This window comes from Sardina pilchardus, chromosome 10, assembly GCF_963854185.1.
Source record: "Sardina pilchardus chromosome 10, fSarPil1.1, whole genome shotgun sequence".
Classification (NCBI taxonomy): domain Eukaryota; kingdom Metazoa; phylum Chordata; class Actinopteri; order Clupeiformes; family Clupeidae; genus Sardina; species Sardina pilchardus.
In genome coordinates, this window is record NC_085003.1 from 23,550,025 (window position 1) to 23,577,061 (window position 27,037).

General features: G+C 40.8%; 1 protein-coding gene and 1 long non-coding RNA gene across 3 annotated transcripts in view; one reads left to right on the plus strand and one right to left on the minus strand.

The window, feature by feature from the left end:
• Nucleotides 1-19,405, minus strand: part of LOC134094742 (uncharacterized) — a 78,700-nt gene extending 59,295 nt beyond the window's left edge. Inside the window, exon 1 of the long non-coding RNA XR_009940482.1 lies at nucleotides 19,360-19,405. This is a non-coding gene — a long non-coding RNA (uncharacterized LOC134094742). The remainder of the gene's footprint in view (nucleotides 1-19,359) is intronic.
• Nucleotides 1-27,037, plus strand: part of lingo1a (leucine rich repeat and Ig domain containing 1a) — a 76,632-nt gene that overhangs the window by 25,561 nt on the left and 24,034 nt on the right. The window contains exon 2 of one of the 2 annotated variants that reach the window (XM_062548380.1): nucleotides 2,555-2,690. The gene's annotated coding sequence lies outside the window, so the exon portion shown is untranslated. Of the gene's footprint in view, nucleotides 1-2,554; nucleotides 2,691-26,269; nucleotides 27,004-27,037 lie in introns of those variants that run through there. The other variant, XM_062548379.1, reaches the window with a different exon arrangement.

Genomic DNA, 27,037 nt, shown 5'->3' on the forward strand with positions numbered 1-27,037 from the left:
ATAGAGCATGTTTGGTACTTTTAAACCAATATTGTGTGCCAAGGTTGCATTACAAAGGCAGGAAAATTAATTTCACTGATCTCTAATGTGTGTTAAACAAGGCACTTCAAAAAATGTCTATAATTGTGCAACAACTACGGAACAATACAAATGACTGTACTAATTGTTTGAACTTCAGGATTATGTTCTCCTTATACTATAATCATAGCAAGGTTACTGCAGTTTCTTTCTTTAAACTGGTGCACATTTTTTCCAGCCTTCTCGTCAGTGGATAATTTATCCTGATAATGTGTATGTCTATTTTAGTCAGACTTGCATACTTGAATACTTCAGTACTTTTATCCAGAACAATTACATTAATCCAAATTGTCCAACTGTTTTGCAAGACATAACTTTTTGAAAGTTATTCGTCATTCCTTTTTTTAAATTTTTTTTTCAATGAACACTTTTTAATCAACTCCAATTTCTTGTATTTTTAGGTAAAGGACATTGTATAGAACCCTGGTCATTATTGGGAAAATAAGTACCGACAGGGCAAACCGGACGCCGACGCAAAGTGAAGTGGTCATTCATTTTTCAGAGGTCTAGCTCTAGTTGAAATTAATGACTGGTAGAACTTTGGGAAATCCCTTTTAAGTCAATGCACTACTTGCATTGTGAAGAGCCGTGAATCTGTATACTCAGACAACAGGAGCAGTCTAGGTGAATTTGATCTTAAATGTTTTAAGAATTTAGAATTGTATTACACAAGGTGTCTTGCTGTCAAGCTACCATGTGCTCTGCACTGGAACTTCTTCGTATATGGTTTGGCACCTCCAAAGAACTGCTGCCACAAAGTGTCGTTTCCACTAATAATATCACAAACTCTCTTGAGCAATCATTGCCATAGTTTAGTGGGTGGAGATCTAACACAAGAGAGATCAGCCATCTGTTGTCTTGAACATTCCACATTAAGATGTGACACTTCACTTGCAGGCAGAGCTATATTTATCTAAGAATCTGCTAATTCCATAACCATCATAAGCAGAACAACTTGCTTAGGCGTGCTCACTCAAAAACCTGAGAATTCAAAGCATTATGGTCTTATGGGCCACCGCCTTCGACGTCAAGGCAACGCTATGCCACAGTCGACTTCAAGGCACCTAATCCTAACCCTAACCTTAACCCTTGCCTAACCATAGTGTCATGCAGGCAGTGCTGTCTTGAAGTCAACGGTGGAGGCCCATAAGACCACATTTTAAACCACAGTTAATGTTTTAGGCAGAATTTGTCTGGCGATGTACAGTAGCCTGGGTGTTCCCATCCTGCCTTGCGCGGTGATTTCATTCACGTTGCTAAGGCAGTCTGGACACTAACACCCAAATTTTCGCCTGATGTAGGTGACCAATCACAGAATATCCGAGAAGTTTCCGTTGCCTTTTTGTGTCTACATTCGACGCCAAAGGATTTACACTGATGTCAATGGCAGCCCTTCGCGTTGCATATGAACGCGCTGGGGCACCTTTGGCTTCCGATATTGACGCCAGGGGACTTGGCATGCGTCCTCGTTTGACGAGTTGGGTGTGAGACCTTGTTGGATGAGCTATGCGCATTTGATAGACATCCGTGGCGCCCAATGAACGGATCTGGCCATTTTTTCAAATACGAGAAAATGAACGTCTGGTTGCTCATTTGAGAAGTGGTATGCGCTAGCCAGGCTACTGGCAATGAGTCTGGCTATGAGCATTGTTGCTTGTTTGCCACCATAGCAATGTTTACACTTGAAGTTATGCATTTCTGCTGTCGTGATTTGAACTGTGATGGCTAATGTCAGTCCAATGTCAAATATTCAGCTATTTCGCAATTGCAATTTGATGTTTTCATGTCTGTTGCACTTGGACCAGTAAAAGTCACAAATGTGCTTGTCATCACAGTGCATGCCAGAATTACGATTGGTATTATTAGCTCAAAGGACTCAATTTCAGTGATACACTTTGAAACCTGTGCCAAACAAATAAATGCACATAGCAAAGTAAGCTTGACCTTTGACCTTTAGCATAGTGCTGCTGTTGTGAGTATAATGTGCCAATGCATGGGTCACCTCTTTGCTTTCAAATCGGGGCCCTTGGTGTTGTTTTCATTTCCTCATACAGTATGTTGATCTGTGTACAGCTGACAGCGTTACCATACCGACATGAGTCTTCAGTTTAGTGTAGTTATCAAGATTGGCCTGCTGTCAGGGCCTCGGGATCAGGTGTAATATTTTGCTCTTGTCTGTCCCTGCTTGCATCAGCCAGCTTTATGGGAAGACAGTCCACTAGATGCTTTGCTTGGTTTGCTGAGTTTGAGTTTGTGGTAGCTGCTTGTAGTTCAACAAAAAAGAAAACATAAAGAAAAATCTGTAAGCCTACAAATACACGAAATGTGTATTTGGGATACTAAAAAGTAAACAATTGAAATGAATAGCAATGAATGACATGCTAATTACTATGTAGTTAATGTATGAAAAAACAGCTCTGATCACTGATCAGATAGAGATCTGATGCTAAGCCACTTCCTCTCTCCTGTATTGCAGAGGTGTCCTGAGGAAACGGTGCGGGGAATGTGAGAATGTGGCCGGAGGAGAGAAGGTGCCAGTCTCACTCTCATCTACTCACTCCCACTCTGTGAGCAGGTCCCCGTCCCAAACCACAGGCAAGCACTAACTGTCTGTAAGTATCACACACTTCCTCCAAGAGTTTCTGGGGTTTTTTCTTTCTTTTTTTTTTTTTTCCGCTGGCTTCTGATTTTTTAAAAGGCTCTGGTTCTCTTGGACCCCTGTGAAAAAAGAAAGAAAATGTTCTTCTTTGGTCTGGCGTATAAAGAATCCTTGTCAGAAATGAAATGTGGTAGATGAGGAATCTTTATGTGATCACTTGGGTAGTCACATAAAGTCTGAAGAGATACAAAAAAAAACTGAGTTTACTGTCAAATAAGAGACAGCTGTCAGGTATTTCAGTTGAAATAAATACACCGGACCCACTGCAGCTTTGGGTACAACATACAAACTTTCTCCAACACTTTCAAGTATCCGTCAATAATACACTTTGGGTCATTATTAGTTACATAGACTGTTTCTTTTGTATGTTTTTTAAAAAGATTGAATGAGTGACATTGTGCTAAAGGTCGCATCAAATGAAGTGGGTCCCAAATTATTGATCTTTATGGCATAACATATTGAAAGTGTACTTGAAAAAGTACTTTGTGTGTTTGTGCGTCGATCCCAGACACTACTGCACCCTGGCTTGTGAGCTGATGTCCAACATCAAAGATTTATTGCAGACACATTATTTTGTTAAAGATACATGCACTTATTCAAGCGTGGGGTTGATGGACTATGTTCTAGAGATGAGATAATGTGCTGTTATCTTTGGTCACACACAGTGTTTATCGGGGATTGCTATCATAGAATACAGTGAGATGTAGTAGAATTCCTATTTGGTTGTGTGTGGACTCTGGCCTATTTTCATGTCTTATGCAGTAACTTTGTGAAAGGCCTAATTTAGCTGACACTGTTGACAAGGTATTTTTGATAGTGTTCTTGATAGTGTATTGATATATTCTACATTGTGTGTGTGTGTGTGTGTGTGTGTGTGTGTGTGTGTGTGTGTGTGTGTGTGTGTGTGTGTGTGTTGATGTTGTTGTTGTTGTTGTTGTTGTTGTTGTTGTACAGTGCTGAATTTGCTTAGCTGAACAGTTATGTATTGAAAGAGTTCCCAAATTGCAAGAGGCCTTGTATTATCTACACGGAACTGACATTGCAATTACCGCTTCCTTCCCTAAATAACTGTTGTCAATAGTTCAAGGAAAACAAAAACAGAGCTACAGTGTACAGGGGCCTGTACTACGAAGCGGGGTTACTGGCTTAGCTGGGTAACTTCGAGAGTAAGTTGATCACGTGTGGCGTAACTTCCCGGTTAACCCGTACTACGAAAGGTGGATAGGTTTTAACCTAGGTATGCTGCCATGGCAATTTACGCTGCATCTCAAACCTGCTCCGAGCAGGTTATGATCTTGGTTAACCCGAGGTTTGCGGTTAACCACACCCCACAATGTCGACGTAGGCTACTTGGAAGATACATTATTGGAGCGCAAATTGTAAGCGCCTCTCTTCGCAAGGCGAGAGTTTTTAAAGACCGCCAGAATCTTTCTCCATATAATATTCTCTATGAAAGATAGCCTATACATTCTCAGCCGAGGGAATTCGTTGCATTTGTCAGCTGATCGAGGCAAAGTGGAGGCTATAAGCATTGGCAATATAACATATTTTCATACTTAAGAAATATTAATGCAAGCTATAACTAGGCCTATAAACCTTCTGAATGTTCTTGAGTTTCATTTTCACCTGCTGCCAGCGGCACTGCCGTTGCATCTAAAATGTTCACAGGATAGGCATACACTAAATCAGTCAATGGGGCTAAACATTCAATTATCCTTTATTAATATTTATTAATATACATGGCATGAATTGTGTTGCATCTGTAGGACTCTTATGAACTCAAAATGTATTTATTTCAACACATTTCAGACATTCCGCAAGCTATTAATCCTCCGTAACACAGGCTATTTAAGGAACATGAAATAAAACTTTACTTTCATATATCCGATCTGCAATAGCCTACGTTGCCAACAGCCTTGTCTTGCTTTGTTTGCTGCCGACGTATTTGATGTATCGTAAAGTGGGTTTTAATTCCTCTCAACTTTTTTATAATCATTGCTCATTCCTTATGCGTAAAATAGCGTGATCGCGTCATCATTAAAAGTGGTGATTTGCGCTGCAACCCGCCCATTTTATGTGAACGCGCACCAACTCCGATGAGGTTAACCCCAGTTCAACAAATCAACTTCTTACTCAGCGTCGTAGTACCGATTAACACCAATGAAGATAACCAGGTTTTGTCAACCCCGGTTTAGCAAAGTAACCCTGGGTTACATCTGGGTAGGTTGAGCTCCCTTCATAGTACAGGCCCAAGATCAATTCAGAATTAAAACAACAACACCAGCCTACATGTAAGAAAATGTGGAAAGACAAGCAGATAGATATTGTCTGCTGCCTCCTTTCAAGTGCATCCAAAGCAGCCGATTTTTCATCCTGCTATGAGGTTTACACATACAGTATTCATCATGCCCGCTAGAACTATTTGGAGGAACTACTGTATACCCATAACTCAGTGCTGCTGTGCAGAGAAGGAGACCTGTGAACACAGTTAGCAATCAGCACAAGATGGCAGTGCACGGCCCAGACCAGCAGTGTAGGACAGTGGCTATTGGTAATTACTTTAAATGCGCCAATGCCTGTCTGTTAATATTGATGAAAACCCAGACACCGAGGCGAGGATCATGATGCTCTCAGACATTTTTAATGCGGTCATGAACTCTAAACGTATAGTTACGGAGGGAATTTAAAGCCACGCTGCTGTTGATTGCATTACAAGCTTTTGCGATGATTGCTGTGGAGAGAATTGTGTGAAATTTTAAGATATATTTAAAGTGAGAAATTTCTCACAAATCTGTCTTGCTCCCAGACATGGAAAAGACAGATTTTGTTGGTCACATATGCATATCTGTGAATTTGTGTTTATTTAAATTGTCGATATTCTACCAGATGACAAAACAACATTGCTCTTCAGTGTGCAGTGTACTGTATGTAACGGATTTCAAATAGTCCCTCATGCAGGGGATTTCATTAACATTTAACACTTCTGGTGATCATTACATTGATACAAGTGTCTAAAATGCGGATTAAAAAATTGCATTAAACCTTCAGATGTGCCAATGGAAGGTTTAACATGCATTGATTAATTGATCATAATGCAAGCAATCAATTATTGTATATTCCAATGCTCTTGCAATGACCAGTTGTGAATGTATTTAGTAAGAGTGTGTCCAAAGAGGAAAGTGCCCCCATAGGAGTTTGCCATTCATGCTCCATTAACAACTGTGTTCTTTTTTATGTACAGCTTGCCTATGATGAGTGAGACAAAAATGTTAAACTGTTTAATGATGTGGACATATCCTCAAATGAGTTTCAGCATGACTATGGAAGTTGGCTGTTCTGCTGTGTTATAACTGATGACCTTGCAGTTTTCCCAGAGAAGTGGTTGTGCTCCTCTCTACAACTGACCAATCAGAACTGCATTGATGTGACCGTGCTTTAATATTTCAATGGGATTTTATGACTGACTTCATCTCATGCAAATCTCAACTGGTTTTGCAGCATCAAGAGATGTGCAGCCATGTCAGCATTTGTAAGAAATTGTTTTTGATGAAGCCTTTAAAGCCTACTGAGGCATGCGATTTTAACATAGTTTTGAACAGACATCCCTACAGAAACACACACACACACGCGCGCACACACACACGCGCGCACACACACACACACACACACACACACACACACACACACACACACACACACACACACACACACACATAATAAGCAAAATACCTGGATCTGGTTGTATTGATCAGGTAGAGTCACAAATAATCATCCGCGACTCATTGCATAACCAGCTTTGAAGACATTGCATTTTTTGTAAAACATGTAACTTGGGTGCCAGTCGAACTTAGCCCCGCCCACAACATTTGAGGTAGAGAAGTTCGGTCTAGTCTGGACTTGTTCTAAACTAGGGCTGATTGAACCAATCAAATTGGGCTTTGTACGTATTGTGCATATTATTTCCATGCGGTTTGCCATTTAATTTAAACAGAAATTGAGGTTTTATTGTCAAAAACATATTATTTCTGAAAACTTTGGGCAAGGTGGATATGTGGGAGAACTGATTGGCCTGTTCACTTGCGGGGTTTGCTACACCCTGTAGCTGTTTATAGCATGTTTGTAATACTGATTTATTTTCAAAAACGAAGGAGGGGAAATGTCAGTTTTTGCTACCGTAATTTCCCTACTATTAGCCGCGGCTTATACATTGATTTTGCAAAATTTCTCCCGCTATGAGGTTAATACAGGGGGCCAGTTAATGTGGTGTTAATATGTTTTTTTTCTTTTGACTTGCATAAAACACTGTCCTGCGGCTTATACACAATGTGGCTTATATGCGGGAAATTACTGTACTTATTTTGTTGTCTTAGATTTTGCTATTGTGTTTTGTACAAGATATAGTGCAAGAACTTTTAAAAAGACCAGAAAACAATCTTAAGGCATTTTTGGAGAAGAAGGATAGTTCCGTTGCTCTTCTGACAGCTCACGATAAGATATGTAGTTGCTCTGATTGGTGAGGTCTATCCAACTGAGTGCAGAGACATTTCCCCCTTGTATCGATTGAAACACGCCCCATAATTATGTCTCAATAGAGCAGTATCAGACTCATATTTTTACAAGTATTTTGAGTATGACAACGTCAGGCTACAAATCACAAAGTCTTCTTAAAATATAACCAAACTAAAGTTACATTTGGGATACGCTCATTACTAGAGGGGGTTGGCTGATATTCCTCCAATCAAACTGAGAGTGATTGTTGATTTTCTGATTTTACTCTGGAGTCTACTGTCGTTATTTCTTTGTGTATCACTCCTTTTATGGCATGAGAAGCCATGACGCAAGGCTTTCATTAAACAGGACCCTGGATCCAATTTCAACAGTTGAACTGAATGCTCAAAGGCAATGGAAAGAAATGTGTGATAGTCTGCCAATAAACGGCAGAAAGGTTTTGTATTTGTTTGAAGTTCTCAGTGACACATGTGGAGTGGGAACGAAGTAGACATTTGGAAGTTGCCTAATGTTACTCGCTTGAAGAAACAAATACTTATATTATCATCTATAATTGAAGCAATATATTGTCATAATATTTAAATGAACTACTGAGTCTTTTGTGGTCTTTCAATATTGAGGTTTTTGAAGGTGACATTGATAATTTCCCAAACTCATTTCTCACTCTTTCTACATTATAGGAATTAGATCAGGGTTTGCCGTTTATTTAGACAGGCAAACATTTCTCGTCCTTTGTATAATTTACATGTTATCTCATACGAGTTAATATAATTACTATTTCTCGAGTACACTCTCTCAGAGTGAGTGTCCATGAGGAGTTATTGTTATTGTATAATCAGTTGAAACCTGATTGTGAAACCATTCTGTGAAAGGGGTCATCAATTGCTACCTAAAAACTATTAGTGCAACAGGCTCAAGCATTGTCTCAATTTTTTTTTTTTTTTTTTTTAATTTGTTGTGGCTAATTGTTTATGGGCACTGATGCCCAAAAGAATGCCCTTTTGGTATTGTCCACTGTTTAATACTGATTGATACTTTTGCAAGGTGGCAAGGATACTTGTGCTGTCTAGTATTGCCTTGTATTGTCATTTACTGAAATAATGCCTTGAGACATCCAAACATGCCTCATAAAAGCACAACCTTATCTGTGAAGATAGCTGAAGGCACTGCATATATGCATCCACGGATGCAGTCTGCTTTGGGTCGCAACCAACATTTGTTGGTGGCTGAATTGCTTGTGTGAGAAGGTCTAAGCAAAGGCAGAAAATTGTAGTGTGTATCTCTCCTTTGTGGAGGCATAATTCAACAGCCCACAACTTTCCCAGACTGCTTCAGTGACATAACTCTGAAGCTGAAGTGATGTGGTGGATGTTGTGAGCCTTTCAGCGGGACGATACCGGAAAGCCCCAACATGAGTCAGCTGACATTAAGGTGCCAGAGTGGGTTGAACTCATAGCCCTGGGTTGACAAGTCGAGCGCTCATGTAACTGAAGTATGGACCACTGGACCGAGCTTGTCCTCGATGTGCCGTAATTTGTGGTTTTAAAATGCGTCAGGGGCATCAATGGAAAGTCCCTAATATATTTCCAAAGCATCTTTGCTTATCTGAAACCCCCTACCAAGTAAATAAACTCTTCACAATAAAAAAAGGTATGATTGTGCTAAGCGCAAGGCTATTCTAACTCTTCCTGTGAATAGTATAAATAGAGTTTCCAGTTGATTAGAATAAATAATCATGATTTGATGAGGAAATAATGGTTAATTGACCTTACAGAGGGTTCTCAGTCAGCTAATACATACTTGGATTAATTGCAGATAGGAGGTGGTCAAGAAATTAATGAAGCACTAACCATGTGTTCACAGCACATTTCAAAACTGAAAACATTAATTTGTTCTATCACAAAAAGGCCCTTTTCTGTTCAAATCAGACCTGTTTTGAATGACTGTCGCTTCTGTCACTCTCCTGTGCTCTACAGTGCTATAGTCCGGGAGCCAAATGCCATAATTTAGGTGAACCTGGCTTTGTCGGTTAAAGTTTTTTTTTTTGCAGAATCTAGTAGACTAGGGGTACCTCTTTAAGATTTAAGAGGGTGCCCGGTGATATCCCTTGGGCAATTTCATATATTAAGCCTTTCTTGTCCAATGTGTTGACTATAAGGCGGATATACTACAGGTGAATAGGGTAAAAAAATTAACAAGCAAATATCACTATGAAACTTCACGAGTTGATTACTTAGATCAATATGAAAAATAAATGTATTACAAGTTTTCTGAAATTTAATGTTTGAATATGCAAATTAGGTATGATGTAATTAAATATGCGCTGATTTGCATAAACGTAAAAATATCAAATCTGAACATTGGACAAAGCCAGCTTAAATTTTTTTCTTTTCATTTTGTTGACATAAGAGATGAAAAGTATTTTAGAGAGGGAATTATGGATATCTCATTTAGTTATTCAGTAAATCAGAAAATACTATACCAGCCTTTAAAAAATCAATTTTCGCCATGTTTTTTGGAATAAAATGTCATGTAAATCAGGCTAAGAATCATATATCAACAAACCCCTCTGCAAAATCCTTCTAAACATGGTTAGGTATAAGACTGAAAAGTTTGGTGTATGTAGATGCTTGTGAAGTGGAGATTTTGTTCTCCGAGTGAGAGAGGAAACTCATCCATATCCGCCTTATATTCAACACATTGGACAAGAAAGGCTTAATATACAAAATTGCCCAAGGGATATCACCGGGCACCCTCTTAAATCTTAAAGAGGTACACCTACTCTACTAGATTCAGCAAAAAAAAAAACTTTAACCAACAAAACCAGGTCTGACCTGGGTTGGTTGCAACCTGACCCCATGGCTTAGTGACTGGTCTGGTCTGCCAAAAGCTCACGAGAACCTTAAAGGAACACTTCACTTTTGTCGGTTAAAGTTTTTTTTTTTGCTGAATCTAGTAGAGTAGGTGTACCTCTTTAAGATTTAAGAGGGTGCCCGGTGATATCCCTTGGGCAATTTCGTATATTAAGCCTTTCTTGTCCAATGTGTTGAATATAAGGCGGATATGGATGAGTTTCCTCTCTCACTCGGAGAACAAAATCTCCACTTCACAAGCATCTACATACACCAAACTTTTCAGTCTTATACCTAACCATGTTTAGAAGGTTTTTGCAGAGGGGTTTGTTGATATATTATTCTTAGCCTGATTTACATGACATTTTATTCCAAAAAACATGGCGAAAATGGATTTTTTAAAGGCTGGTATAGTATTTTCTGATTTACTGAATAACTAAATGAGATATCCATAATTCCCTCTCTAAAATACTTTTCATCTCTTATGTCAACAAAATAAAAAGAAAAAAATTGAAACTGGCTTTATCCAATGTTCAGATTTGATATTTTTACGTTTATGCAAATCAGCGCATATTTAATTACATCATACCTAATTTGCATATTCAAACATTAAATTTCAGAAAACTTGTAATACATTTATTTTTCATATTGATCTAAGTAATCAACTGGTGAAGTTTCATAGTGATATCTGCTTGTTAATTTTTTTACCCTATAGTATATCCGCCTTATAGTCAACACATTGGACAAGAAAGGCTTAATATACGAAATTGCCCAAGGGATATCACCGGGCACCCTCTTAAATCTTAAAGAGGTACCCCTAGTCTACTAGATTCTGCAAAAAAAAAAACTTTAACCGACAAAGCCAGGTCTGACCCCATGGCTCCCTCCCAGATAGCAATTTCCTTTGGGCCGGATCCGCATGAAAGCCTTTAGATCCGTATGTAGCGGACCTACGGTATCTGACTGTGGGCCAGATGTGGCCCACACACAATAAGCGGACCCGTATTGCAGATCCGTACAACACAGAATAAGCGGACCCGTGTCACACACAATAAACGGAACCATATTGCAGATCCGTACCACACACAAGAAGCGGACCCGTACCACACACAAGAGGCGGACCCGTGTTGCAGATCCGTACAACACAGAATAAGAGGACCCGTGCCACACACACACAATAAAAGGACCCGTATTGCAGATCCGTACCACACACAAGAAGCAGACCCGTACCACACACAAGAGGCAGACCCGTATTCATGGGTTTCATCAGGTCCCTTTGCACAGGTGTATCAATCACCATGCAGTCTGCATTGATAATCAAGGTGCTTCATTTTATACACCTGTGGAAAGGGACCTGATGAAACCCATGAATTGCAGATCCGTATACCACACACCAGAGCGGTAGATAAAACAGAGTGACGACACTCCCATAGACCTCCGTAGGAAAAAATGGCAGTGCTTTTTCCAGGCTATTTCCTCATTATGGGACTTTTGGAACTATTTACAGCCAATCTCTTGGTCAGTAGTTAATGAGTTAATTTATAACACCTTCCAGCATCTAGAAGTACATCCCACCCTCCTGGAATTCAGCCATTCAGCGCAGGTTTTTTGGAACTTTTGATCGCGTGGCGGCGACATCAAAGCGTGTCGCAACTCTCTCTGCTCTCTCTATGGCTCTGCCACACACAAGAAGCAGACCCGTACCACACACAATAAGCGGACCCGTATTGCAGATCCGTACCACACACAAGAAGCGGACCTGTACGGGTTCGCTTACTGTGTGTGGTACGGATCTGCAATACAGTTCCGCCTCTTATGTGTGGTACGGGTCCGCTTATAGGGCTCGGGATCATGACGTGAAAACTTTGCGGGCACAGCGCAGTTAATATTATATTTCTGCTTCTTGTCTTCTGCATCTGAATGAATGGACATCACGTTCAGTGCGCTACCAACATGGCGGCAATATTCCTCGAATGCAAGTCGTGTGCCCGAGCCCTTTTGTGTGTGGTACGGATCTGCAATGCGGTTCCGCCTCTTATGTGTGGTACGGGTCCGCTTCTTGTGTGTGGTACGGATCTGCAATGCAGGTCCCATATCACATATGACTTTAAGCAGACATTCACAATATCCCCAACTGGTCACCACTATAAAAAAACTTTGCAGATGCTTATCACAATTTTATGACTTTAGAAACCTCCTGGTTTAGATATAAAATATAACCTAGACATCCTCTGATAACTTTAATTATATTTTGTGTAGGCCTACTTTGTTTGCTTGTTTGTTTGCTTTGTTTGCTTCCCAGCATGCATTGCAAATATTAGTTTTTAATTTTGAAACAATGTGGTTGGGACATTTTAGCTTATAGGCTAACCTACTCCACTGATGTTTTGAACAACAACATTACCAGATATGACCATTGACTTAGTAATTTATTAGGGGGGAAATACACCGTAGTCGTGAAAGTATTAGACCTAACCGGGTATAAATATCCAGCTAACTAATCCAATTACTATTCATCCGGACGTGATCATCAATCTCCAAGCCGCACCCACAGGTAAGATAAATAAGTGTGTGTAATAAATTACTAGTCGTAATTGCAAATCATTACTGCATGTCAATTACGGCTTAACAATGTTGACAGCTGTTTCACTCACATAAATAGTATCCTAACGCTACATGCTTCGTGACAGATTGACTTGGGTAATCTACATGGCGCAAATGCTAAACGGTGAACAGGTAGTTGAGTGACATTCGATTTTTCCTCTTTTTACGTCGCAGTGACAAAAAACGTTTTTTAAAAATGCTCTGAATCATCGCCGGGACGTTATCTTGTTTGTTGGGAGCAGTCTTAGCCCTTATTGGCACCAGATCAGTTAAACGGATCCAAAACAATTTTGGACCGATGTGCGTTTGGACACCGGATCAGGTCCACTATTCAGATCCGTGCCGGATGTCGTGGTAGGTGTGTTTTGCTATCTGGGACGGACCTGGACGAGTGCAAGTTCATATCTGCCGCAAATCCGTCAAACAGATCCAAAACAATTTTGGACCGATGTGCGTTTGGACGCCGGATCAGGTCCATTATAAAGATCCGTGCCGAATGTTGTGGTACATGTGGCCCAGTTCCGTGCCAGTGCAGTTTTGCTATCTGGGCTGACTACTACTTGGAAGGGAAAATGAGACTGAACGTGGCTATGACACAAGTGCTGTGATCTTTTTGTGTGCACAGCCTGCAATACACGACATGCTGTTGTCCTGAGTTAGACACCAACCTCACAAGGCTATTTCGGTCATTCATTTTTTTTTTAACCTGATCCATTGTCCATTTTATATCAGAATATGAATGTACATGCCAGGGTTTCTGAAGTTGTGCTACAATTGCAGCTTGCCCTTACTTGTGCAACAGATGCATGTTGCAGATATCATTCATTGTAACAAGCTGTAGCATACTGTACAAGCTGTTGGCCTTCAGGTTGTCAGAACTACAGATGGGTAAACAGGTCACTCAAGGTAAATGCGCTATGACAGTGCTCAAATGTGTTGTTCATGTTCGTATCACAAACAAATTTAGCTGAAATATATTTGACATCCTAATTGAATTAGGTTTTATTTTTGTTGTTGTTGTTGTTTTCTTCAAACGATAAGGATTGTCTTAGATGGAAATCATTTTGTTGTAGACTTGTGCTCACAAAGTAGTGATATATTACCACAGGATCGAATTATGGACTTGAATTGAACTCGGTCGGCATCTTGATTATTTTCATATTTCTGATTCAGATCTCCCTTTTTAAAATAAAATAAAATAAAATAAAAAAACAGATTGTTAACACGCAAATCGCCTACAATAAGTCACAATGACCAGCCCAAAGGACATGCTTTAAAGCTGCAGTGATCCTGTTTAGGATCACTTGGAAGTAGTTTGCATTTTTGGTAACACACTTGAATAGTCCTCAGATCATCAACCAAATCCAAATCCCACACCGTAACCTTCACCATGACTTGTCATTAACCTAGTGTCAACAGATAGGTTGTTGATAATCTGAACATTTGTAGATAGTTTGTGGGCTAACTATCCAGTGTGTGACCACAGCTGTTATGTATAGATATACATAAAACTTCCAAACAGTATCTAAATAGTTGTAGCAGCAATTTACTGTTGAGTAGGACACAGTGGATTAAGAGTGAACATGAGAATGTAGCTTTTGGACTAAAATGTGTCTAAAAAGATTGTGTCTAATCTTAGTTTGAGACAAGGATTGAAGGTCAGAATCTCCTTGTAGAGAGGACATGTGAGAGTGGAATGCTTACGGTGAAGCGTCCCCCTCCCCCGATCCGTGGGATAAGCCCACACGCAGGAATAAAGCAGGAGCTTGGAACTGATCCTAACACCTCTGCCTGCCCAGCAGGTTTCTGTGTTGCCTTGTTCGGTGGGTTTGTGTGGCTTTAACCCGCCGAGGCACTCCGCAGTCCACCACCCGCGCGTGGGAGTCAGTCATGCCACCACTCCCCCCCTCCCGCCGCCATCGATCCTCTGGTCCAGATTTACCTCTGACCTTGTTCACTGCAAGTCCACCTGGGACGGGAAATCCATGGCGGGGCACCAGAGCCCCCACATTAAAAAGTCACGGCTGAGAGGATTTTATTTTTTGTAGATTTCTTCTTTCGGCAGCCACTGTCCACCAGCCTTATGTTATTATATGCCACAGGCAGTCTTAAATAAACGTTTACTACCCAGGGTTATTTATGCATTCTGATAGGCTATGCTACTCACTGTGTAGTTATGGATAGCCTAGAGCATGGGTTGAGAACAGGCAGCCCATGGGCCAAAGCTGGCCCGCCAGGAATATTGTTTGGCCCGCCAGATTATTCTTGTAGTCCGATATTTTAAATCATTTTTATTTTACAAAAATAAACTTCATTCAACTAGCGACAGTTAGGCTACAGCTAAGCTATGAAGGTCTCTCCTGTTTCCATTGAAGTTGGAAATTGTTTGGTTTGTGGAAGTTAACCACACTTTGTGCTTATGTGCTAGACGTGAAGTAGCAGAAGCGAGCTGGACCAGTCTGACTTGTCTGTTGTTGAATGGATACAGTCCGAATTAGCCCCCCATCCCAGGAGAATTTAGATGTCTAGAAACCTAGAATCCTGGGATTTACCATTTCCAGATGCTATTACTGTGGCTGGAGTAAATGAGCTGTGCAATTTGTAACACGATACACAGGGGAAGGCTCTTAATGGATACATATCAGGTACATTCAAATATTACGAAGACGAAGACAAAGACGAAGTTTAAACATGAAAATCATGAAAGTCACATGATCTTGGTCTGCTTGCTCTGTTGCGGATTTGACTTAACTCATCTGACAGTTGGATGGGAAGTGATGCAATGCAGGCTTCCTCTAACCACTCGAACTAGCCCGGCTACCACCAGACTAAACTCAATCTTTTAAGACTGAACATTAGTCTGGGGAGTCTGTGCTGTATTTCTGCTACACACGATGCCTGATCAATAGGCATAGCTCAAATTACTCTGTACACATTTGCATATAGTCCTTCAACCAATCAGACCAACAATCCAGGTGTGCCTGGTGGATAAGCTAGTTTCTGATTGGTTCCAGCAAACATGGACAGGAAGCAGGAGAGATAAATATACAGATTTCCAGCCTGAGCTACAGGGCGAAATCCAATCACCGGCAGATTGGGCTTGGTTTACCTAGTCTATACTAGGCCTACTTGATATCTGTAAACCAGTGAAACCAGTGACCATGCACTTGACTTGTGGGAAGAGAGTGGCTTTTTGGGAAAAAGATCCCTTTCTATGCATGTGCTTTAGTCGATGCAGTTTAGATAATTCACTAAGCATTCATCGTTCACTATGCATGGCATTTGCTATTTGCACCATGACATGGCGAGATTTTTTTCCCCAAAAAGCCATTCTCTTCCCACACGTCAAGTGCCTGGTCACTGGTTTCATCGTCATCGTTAGCATCTTCGTCTTCATCTATAACTAATGAGAAAAAGACGTTGCGTTAGCCCGCACATCTAAACCCAATCAAACTTTAACCTGCATATTTTAATACAGTGCATGTCATTACACTTACTTGTAGGTAGATCAGGGCTCACAGCAGTCGTTTTAGCTACTTTGCGTTTGAGAAAGGACATCTGTTCACGTTTCCTGGCGTTTTTATATTATTTTCTGTTTTGAGTCTGCCACAGTACGGTGAGGAAATATGGTGGGCACATAATCCGGGTGCAGGGGTTCTTTGACATGACTTCCTGGAATTGGTTAAACATTGTAAAATACATTTCAGTATGGTAAAAAAAAACTCTGGTATACACCCATAGCTAGATACTAAGTAGCTTAGTTGATAATGTGCTAGCCTTACCTAATACATTAATGATACATGGTATAGCCTACTGTAACTGTCTCCTAGCTACCAGGCCATAGCTAGATACTAAGTATCGTAATGTGCTAGCCTTAGCTACGTGATACATAGTAATGAAAATGAAGCCAGTAACAAGCAAGTAGCCTACACTACTTAAATACATTACAATACATACATACAGATTGGGGCTTGAATTAATTTAATAATCGACTTACCTGTTATGAAATGTTTCCCACATACAAGTGTGAGGGGTCTTTGGGTCCCACAACCCTCCATCTGGCGCTTCCCTCTTTAAAGCCTGAAGCCACAACATACGCCTTTCCGCTTGATTTATCCATGGTAAAGGTGTACATTTTACACCAGGGTTTTTCTTAATGTTTGAGGTGCAGCCCACCACGCAACAACTTTTAGGCATGTCGTTTTTGTTCTGTTACCGGAGTAAACAAAATTCCTCCGACAAAATTCAGATCCTCTCTCAAAAATCAAATTCAGAACATCAGTTTTTGGGGGAATCCAAACCGTTTGTTTCCCCCAAAAGGGGGCGTTACCCGTCGATGACGCAAAAGTTGAAATGGATAAACAGCGGCAGCAGATCAGATACGGGCTTTGTATTAGTGAAAGCAGGTTCTTTACATTCCTTTTTATGAGCTCAACTTTTGTGGTTAAACTTACTTGTTTAGACTTTTTCACCGAGACATTTTCTCCCAGCTAACTTATACATGTAGTTCACTCCTCTCTGTGCACGTCAATATTTCTTATAGGCAAACAGTAAACGTTGTAACTTTGTTATGACAGAGGTGGGTAAACCTTAACCTAGTATTTAAGAATAAAAGTAAGATAGACTATCTAAAGCAGTGGCCTAATTAAAATAAGCCAGGTTTTGTGTTTGTATTCTGTCCATCATTGCCAGAATTATTGTAGCCATGGGCTACACATATAATATACTATTCACCATATTGGAAGGGGATATAAAAAACAGACTTAATAAAGAGCATTTAATTTCTCAAGAAGACCTTCAATGGTTAATTTCATGAGTTGCTTTGATCCATTCTCCGTGTAGATACAGTACGTGTTGACTGACAGGTCATCCACCAGAGTGGCATTCAAACATTAGCCTTTTGCAAAGAGCAAAGTTACTTGCTGACCTTCACATACCATACAGAGTGCTGAAACCCAAAGCACTCCAAAGCAGTTTGTATTAATTAATAATATTATACCATTATTACTACTATACTGACAGAGTTTCCTCTTTGTTTACTGTAAGGACACTAATTAGTCGGGGAAAATACTGTAGCACAAATATATTTGAGTGTAAGAAATGTGCTATATTTTTTCATTTTGATTTTCAATTTTTCCCCAAATCTGTGTGGTGCTAAAGTGGTCCGTCTTCAGGTACGGTAATCATCCAGTCATGAATGATTTAGTGAGCCACAAAGCATTTATCATATTTATGAAATGTAGCATGGTACTTTAATCATCCTGGGAGTCCATAAGGGATTATGGACTGAGAGGCCATCCACTTCACTTAATTGTATTGCCTTTAGGTTGTCAACCTAATGGAAAAACTATGACATGCTCCTGCCAACTGAAATAAGCAAATGGATTGTGTGGGGGTTTTTTTGTGTGAATTTCATTTATTTCTGTGAAATCCAACTATTGGACATTAAAGCGACCCCAGGGCTACATAGGTCAGGTGAATGAATACCACGCCACACAGATTTTCTGTCTGAGGGATCATGGGATTCATCCGCTTATAGGCTACATGAAGTGTCTATGGGATTTGAACCATCAGCACTGATGAAGCTTGTGTGGAGGTGTTGAAATAAATCACATTACCGTATGTGTTCAGCGCTGGTTTCCTTCTACTAGGCTACAAGTCCTTGTCTAGATCAATGAGTCTACTACACCAGGTTTTAGCTGACTAACCATGTTCTTTCCATACTCGGCAGGAGTTTGTCTCCTTTTTTAAGATTTCAGCCTGGATATTTTCTGAGATTGTGCCACAGACACACACTGACAACTGTGTACGTGCGTGCATGCGTGCATGTGTGCGTGCGCGCGTATGTGCGTGCGTGTGACGCAGATATCCATAGGATTATGTACACCTTTGTAACAGCTTTGTTTGTCTCTTGGCATACATCACAAGTTAAGTTTTTTTCCGTCCATTTGCTTGCCTTTGAGTCTACAAGAAACTGCAGTCGCTTCTCAAAAAGGCTGACAGGCTTATCTTGCTGCCTGTTTCTATGCTTCCTAATATGGGTTCAGGCTGTTGCTTGAAGGCATTTGGTTAGCTAGTGGGTGGTAGGATGATGTGCTCTGTGTGTGTGTGTGTGTGTGTGTGTGTGTGTGTGCGTGTGCGTGAGTGTGTGTGTGAGTGTGTGAGAGAGAGAGAGAGAGAATGTGACAAAGTGGCTATTTATAATTGTGAGGAAAATGAATTCCTCCATAGGATCAGTTCACAGATCAGCCTCAAGTACTAATTTCAGTCGTCACATTTTTTGAAACGTGAACATCGTCCCTTCAGAGCACAAAGAAAGTATTAATTATTTAAATTGTTTTAATTGCGTTATTCAAATTCCAAAGTGTTCATTTACTTCCTAGACATTACAAAACAGGAGGCTTTTTCTGTCTTAATTACAGAATATCCTACTGAAATAAAATATGTGTGGTTTGTGCGATAGTACAAAAGATACACCAATTAGCATTACAATGCTGACTGTCTGACTTGAACGCACTGTATGAATGAGCTAAAGATGATGATCAGGGTGAGACAAAATTTCAAACTGAATGAAACCATCACAATGGCAACAGCAGCCATTCAAATGAACATCACTCATTGATCATAGACGTGGGGAGGGGAAGGGCGGGTGTCTACCTTCATTGTTGGCAGCTGTGACAATTCACGCCATCTTCCTTCATCGGGGTGAATCCTTCTGCGTGTCACACGCCGTGTGCGTCGCGGCATGCGGGAGATTCATTATGGCTGCCACGTGCCCACGTGATGATGGCTCAAGCACAGGTGTGGTCCTCCATCATGCAGAGATCATCGGAGGAAAAAGTGGAGTGAGCGATGGAGTATAAGAGTGTGACAGCGAGCACACTTATAATGGATACCGCCAATTACAGAGCTTTTGTGTGTGTGTGTTCGTATGTGTGTGTGTGTGTGTGTGTGTGTGTGTGTGTGTGTTGCTGAGGCGTGGAAGCATGGGGGGCTCTAGCGGGTTGAGTTAGGGCTGATGGGACAGAGGGCCCCAGTAATAGCCTCCGCGGCTCAGTGGGTGAACTATCCAACATAAAGAACAATGCGACTGCCTCTCCCTTCCCAGGCACGAGCTACCAGCCCCATGGATAATTCATCAGGTGTATTGCTGGGCTTAGGGCGACCGAACGGTGGGGAAGAGTGAGAAGGTTGGATGAGTTTTTTTCTCTCTTTTTTTGGGTGGGGGGGAAGGGGGGGTTAGGAGGGTTAGCTAAATGAGTGACAGCTCGGCATCATCACAATGGCTACCTTCATGTAGCCCTTAGCCAGTGAAGCCCCATTATTAATTCTGGAAATGGCCCCTTTTGGCTGACAATATTTGTCATGCGCTTTTGTTTTGGAATGGATAAAAGCCCGTGTAGACATTCTCTGGTGTAGAGCTGACATGGAGAGTGACAATAACGAACGGGTTTTTATCTGCGAAACCTGATGTTTAAATGTGAATTAAATATACACGGGCGGTGACTGTCAGTTTCGCAGTGTTTTTCCAGTGGGTGTTGGAGATGGTGTTTTTGAGTCATTCGGGACAGACATTCTGGAGCATTAATGATCTCTTAAGAGGATTATGGAGAGGAACATGTGCATGTAATCATTTGTATAAGAGATGCCTTGATGCAGTTTTGCTCTGCTTGGTGAGCTCAGTCACCTTTTATCGGCTAGCTTGCACAAGGGAATATCTGTGGGTCAGAGTAAGAGACACACCAGTGTAAGGTTGGTTGTGCCTAGTGTTTAAGCGAGCTGAAGAAGGCCGTTGGCCGAAACGTTACCGCAATAAATAGTCTGTCTAAACTCGGAGTGTGCGGCATCTCTCTCTCCTTACTACGTTTATTACAGTTGCCTGCACCTCATTTTTTGGTGTGCGTCGTTTACACCTCTTTTTCATAGTCTGTGCCTAGTGTTTACCCTTGAAAAGAAGTGTTTGATGGAATTGGGATTTGTTCATATTTGTCCTTCTTTGACCGTGTCATGGAGAGGTCAGTGTTGCTGTTTAAGTCACAGCTAGTATCAAGTAAATTGGAAAGCCTGGATGGAGGGCATTCATTTATAGAATAATGTAAAGGCTTTTTGAGCCCTTTTTTACAGACTCGTCTCATAAACTTCTAGACCAGCTTGGGAATTGCAGCCATCGGAAATAGGTTGCCTAGGTTGACTCACTCCTATGAGCTTGTAAACATAGCAGAGACAATGCTTCAAAGAATGTAAAAACAGGGTAGAAATCATCAAGCATAATACCAGAAAGGAAGCACTACAGAAAACAAAATTGAAACAACCAAATTTGCTCCATGAGTGTAGTAATGGCTGTGAAATGATTCTGTTTCACTGCAGGAAAAAAAAGAGACTTGCTCATGATGACGAGGGTACAAAGTACTGAGTTACCACAACAACAGATGCTGCTGCTGAACATTTCTCTCACAAAAATAACCAAATGCCTAAAAAGGGAAAAATCAAGAATTAGGTGTACTACAACACCACTATGCAAACAGGAAACGGCACAGGGGACCCTTCAGAGAATGCTATGGAATAATGCAGCTCTCTCCTGTGAGCGCTATCTAAATCTAAATGAAAGGAGATTGTGGTGAATGGGTGGGCGGCAGCGCAGCTGCTTGGTGAGGAAAGGTTGCAATTATGTTCAAAGAGTGTATTCAGTGGATTGCAAATAAACAAACCATATATAAACACAAAAAAACAATCAGACCAACACACAGAAAGTGCAGAAAAAAACATCAGAACAAGGGATAAAGAAATGGATAAAGGAATCAATAAATAAACCCTGAAAACACAGCTTAGAATGGCAGTGTTGGTGGTGGTCACAGTCAGGGGCAGGAAGTACATTTCAACAGCAAGTGCAAAGAAAGGACCAAAATGGAGTCAATTGCAGACAAAGAAAGCAGGTTATGTAAAGAGGAGTCAAGTGCCTTTTCTTGTCTGGAAAGCCAGCAATACAGACCAATAGAACGGAGCACAGACCTCTGACTGAAATGAATGGTCACTGGTCAGAATTAAGTAAAAAAAAAAATAGGCTATTATATATAAATATACCTATTGTGATGGAGTGCCATCACTACAGTTGAGTATGTGCTCTGACTGTCATACTGTACCAGCAAACCTACAGTAGCTGTTTGACATTGTGGTCAAGCGACAGGTTTGGTGTTGCCCTTGAGACCCGGGTTTGAGTCCAGGTTGGGTGACTGCTCTCTCCCTTCGCTACACCTAGTATTGTTTTGGCTAATCAAACAAACTGTAGAATAGGGAAGCTAATAGATAAATTATATATGCTATTGATGAAAGGCAAAGCAGGCATGTGGTAGCTTTCTCAACCTTGTGTGGGTATCCTATTGAGACCTGTGGGAATGATTGGCTTTGGTGTTTCTGGGGGGCCGCTGGTTTGCCATGTTGTTTGCCTGAGCTTCATGCTGGGTGACCCGCAGGGCATCCCCACAACCACTAATGAGCGCATCACAGAATACCGGTTTCAGCACACTACTGTGTCTCCTCAGAGGCTTCTCCTTTGATTTATACGTCGACTACTCTATCTCTAAGTCTTCTATTTGACACTTCTATTCAATATACATATATATATATATATATTTTTTTTTTCCGTCATGATGGATCAGGTGTCAAGTCATTTGCCATTAATCTTTTTTTTTTTTTTTTTTAGTTTTTGAAATGAGGGTATGGAAATGAGATGATCAAATATCAAAATATATGAATATATGAGAGTGCTCTTTAATCAACACTTTAATGTCTTTAGCAATATGTTCCTCTGCTCTTCTGTTCAGCAAATACAATCCAGGGAGATATATTGAATCTCCAAAATGCATGAAAAGGTCAGTTTGCTTAATAAATCCAATTCATTAATAACCCAGCTGATTCACAGGCATCTTCGGTTCAGTTGGCACTATTGTGTGGATACTCAGCATAAGATGTGAATGGTAGGCCCTCTTCCCTTCAACAAAGCACCGGGCAGACATGTTATTTTGACCATATGGCCTGCTTGAACTATCTGCTATTTAAATAGATGCTGATAAGGCCATCACTGAGGAGACGGCCACATGCTAGCTGACAGGGTGCCATGTCTTCTTCACCTCCTTTATCTCTCATCAAACCGAGGCTGGACACGCATAAAGATGGTTAATTACGTCCACCACGTGTGAATGTCACTGTAGCAGACAAAATGCCCCACATCAAAAACTGCTATATGCCTAGACAGTTAATAAATGTACCTCGGATTGTTTTTCATGTCTGCATACTATGGAGTTATTTTGACAAATAACTAATAAATAAGTATTTGCATTATTGTTTGATTGAATGGAGGAATTTAGGCAAAATATCTGTCTGTGATATGGTTTGATGGTATGATATCAATGACAGGGTACAATATGTCACCATGAAGGTTTATGTCCCATGATAATCTGCAGTGCATGACATTAAAAAATTGATGCCATTTCTGCCTCATGAATGATCAGTCATGATGCATCTTTTGCCAATATTAACCAGACCAGATGGTCTATACATTTCTGCAAGTTAGCATGCTCAAAACCTACAGACACCATTGGCGCTTAGCTAAGGGCTTCTTAGAGGTTTATCTGTGAATTGTGATATCTGAAAAGGGGGGAACACACCCATACGATTCCAGCTTACATTTCAGTAATCCATGAAAATTCAGATTTTTATAGTCACATTTCAATACATTTGACAGATGTTCTCTCCTCTTGCATGTATAGCTTTTGGCAATCTAAAGTCTTGGAGAAATACGATTTAAAAGGACTCTCTAAGCATGTCAGTGCAGTACAGTGCATGTAGATGCAACCCAGGCAGGCTCAGAGCATCATGAATATTTGCACATGTAGACATATTCCATTCTGCCACACACACCAGGGGTCCATCGTGTGTGGGAGATCTACCACCTTCAAAAATTCAGCCAGACAAGCTAAGGATTTAGAGAAAGAAGGTATGTCCAGAGACTAGTGTAATAGGCTTTAAATTCAAATAGCTTCAATTTTTAGCCCCTCGAATATACATATAGTACCTGTGTGTACAAAGAAGTCACAGTCCAAATAGCATCAGGACTGTAAATTCACATTCCTCTGACCATAATCTACAGTGGCAAATTTCGATGTCCTCTAAAACAGAGATTACTCCCCAATGGTTAATGGGGGCCTACTCACCAACCCGACCCCCCCGTTTGGAAAATGAAGGAATGAGATTTGATTTGGACGAGATTAGATGAGTGCTGTGGCACAATCCAGCCGGCAACATCTTTTACAGGAGGCAGGAGTGTCAGGAAGCTATTGTCTTGGCAATATGCTGACAGCCACAGCAGGGCAATGAATTGTACCATGCCGAGGGAAAAAACATAAAAGGGCCTCTGCTTCCCAGGCCACCAGCATATACGTATATCCAGTATATATATATACACACACACACACACACACACACACACACACACACACACACACACACACACACACGCACACACACACACACACACACACACACACACACACACACACAATACAGATCTGAATATCAGTGGCAAGTATAGCCTCTTGTTTCTCAGCTTCTTCAGGAACCTTAGGGGCCTTGGATACAAGACTAGTGTCATTATTGTAACCCTCCACTAAATTGTAATGGTCACCGTGACCTTTCTCACAGATCAGTAAGCTGAAGGCAGAGGATGTCTACTCTGGAAGGTTAAGCACATCAGTTATTGCAGGTTTCAAATTATTTTGCCAACAAAGAAAACAATACTATGCATGAGGTGTTATTGTCACCTAGTATGGTTGGAATGAATTTCAGTGGATATAATTTGGCTATCAGATATAATCTAAGTGATATTGTAGTTGTCAGTTTACAAACAACATCAAATGAAAGAATAGAGCACACATAAAATTACCTGAAAGTAGTTAAGATCCATGGCCAATTTGCTCATGAAGAGACGACTACAACATGGCTGCCAATCAATTAAAAACTAATGTAATTATTGGACTATCTGTAATTGTATCATCTGTTCAATTATACAAATCGGTGGTTAGGGCACATATCAGGCAGTTATTTGTTTTCAGAGAAATGTATAAAACGTGACTGTGGTTTTTAGGGGATGGGGGTTGCTGGATGTCGTTTCAAACATCTGTATTTCTCTTTGTATCTTGGGGTTTAAAAGTCCCTCAGATCCATACACTGCCTTCTCATCATAAGCCCTCTCTCCTCTAACAGTTTGATTACTACAGACCATTTTCTTTCATCTAATGCCATTAAAAGTGACAAAAACACACAGGGACATGGCTGCAAATCAGCAGTGTAATAACATAATCATGCCTGTAATAATAACCTACCTTGATAGCCTGTTGGAGTACAAAACGTCCTGCTCTGCTTCTGCTCACAGCATTTTCAGAGTGCTGAGGCTATAAGAGCGCAGTTGGCCTGACTGCAATTAAGTGCAGATTGTGTTTGCAGTCATATATTTCCCACTTAGAAGGCTTTAACAAGGTTGTTGCCTCTAGCTTTCAAGGAGATACCCTTAAGAAGGGAGCTCTTCTTTTAAGCCCTGTGTTGTCCTGCCAGAGCGTGGGCCGATGCCAATGACTTTCACCTGAATCTTGATACTTCACTTGCTACTGCTTTTTGGGGAGGCATGTCTACTTTAGAGGAATATACATGTAGGTTTACAGTATATGTTTGCATTCATACTCAAAGTCTTTGTTTACATCATTTATACATTTTCAGATGGCCAGTTAGTTGCTATGTGATTCACATGCTGAGTGCTGTCTTAGGTGGAAAAGAGAACGCTATTGGACTCCCGGCCTGAATGTCTGTATTCATGACTTGAGTGAGAGGATATTGTCTCTGTGAAGCCCACAGCGCCCCCAACCCCTCAAGCATGAGTACTGCTACAGCAAGACCTTACTAAAGGGAACATGGCTATACTGTCTTCCCTGCACAACAGAAGGAAGAAGAAAATTAAGGATAATTTGTTTTTTATTTCAAAACAATGTGAATGTGAAACAATGACTACAAAATTGTTTTATGAATGAGGCTTTGAGTCGTTCAATCAGCCAAACATGGGCACCAACTCTTTTTTGTTTATCCCATTTCAAGAAGCTTCGATTTGTGCCCCTGCACGGTCTCAAATCTTACAAACATACAGGCAGAACAAAATAACAGTGTAGCCAATTGAGATGTTAATAACCTGTGCTAAAAAAAACCCCCAACATTTTCAACTCTAAACTAAAAATATTATATTATATTATATTATATTATAGTACATTACATTACATTGTATTATATTATATCATAGAATTATATAAATATGTGCCAGAGTTTTCGGTTGCCTGTATGCACCCTTTATGACCACTGGATGTAGGACTACTTTCAGGGCTACAACACATTACGGTTCTAATTCTCACCTCCTCCCACCCTCCCGTCGATGCAATACCGCCACAGAGGATTCTTTCGAGCTGTACAGATTAGACTGAAGCTGAACGAACGGTCATCTTTGAGGCGAATGTGTAAGAGACACTGTCTTTCTGTCTTCGCACACCCACCCTCTTTTGATGACTAGCACTATCAGACGCTGGAGAACTCTCCCTTAGAAGGATAGGATCCTGATCCCAGGACCAGACTCAAATACCTTAGAATGACTTTGCAGATCCACTGGACTATTCGTTGAATACAAAACAATCGGGGATCTGACAGAAACCAAATGAATTCTTTAATTGCTGACCAGATGCAATGGACTTGAGGCAGTGACTGTCAGCTCGTCTTTTGCGGTGGGACTCGCTGTTTGAGGAGATGAGTGAGGGTGCTTGCCAGGCTCAGTAGGTGAGTCGTAATACCACACGCTCGACTGCGGCAGGTAGACTAGCACCAGTATCATTATCGGCTTTCTATAAACATTAAGCCAACGGAGCTTTACTGTAGTCTAAAGTAAGTCAAGGTGTGGTTCACAGACAATGCTGTAGCATGAATTCGAATACTGTTTTGTTGAAATGGAGATGCTGCACCGTAAAGAGAAATTCTAGAGTGTTTTGACAGGCTACAGCATATTGGCGCAAAGGCAGTTTGCATCGTAGATTTTCACCGCGCCTAGTGCGTAGACTAACACAACGTTTTTGGAATTAAAGAAAAAACAACATAGGATGCAATCATTTTTACCTTGTTGGGCTGGATACCTCAAGTTACTAAGTGAAGGAATTATTGGCAGCCCGCTGTGGAAGAGTGGTGCTTTCACATTTATGTGAGTCCGTGCGTCCTCTTCAGGTAGGCTACAATGTCGAACTTGATGACGAATATA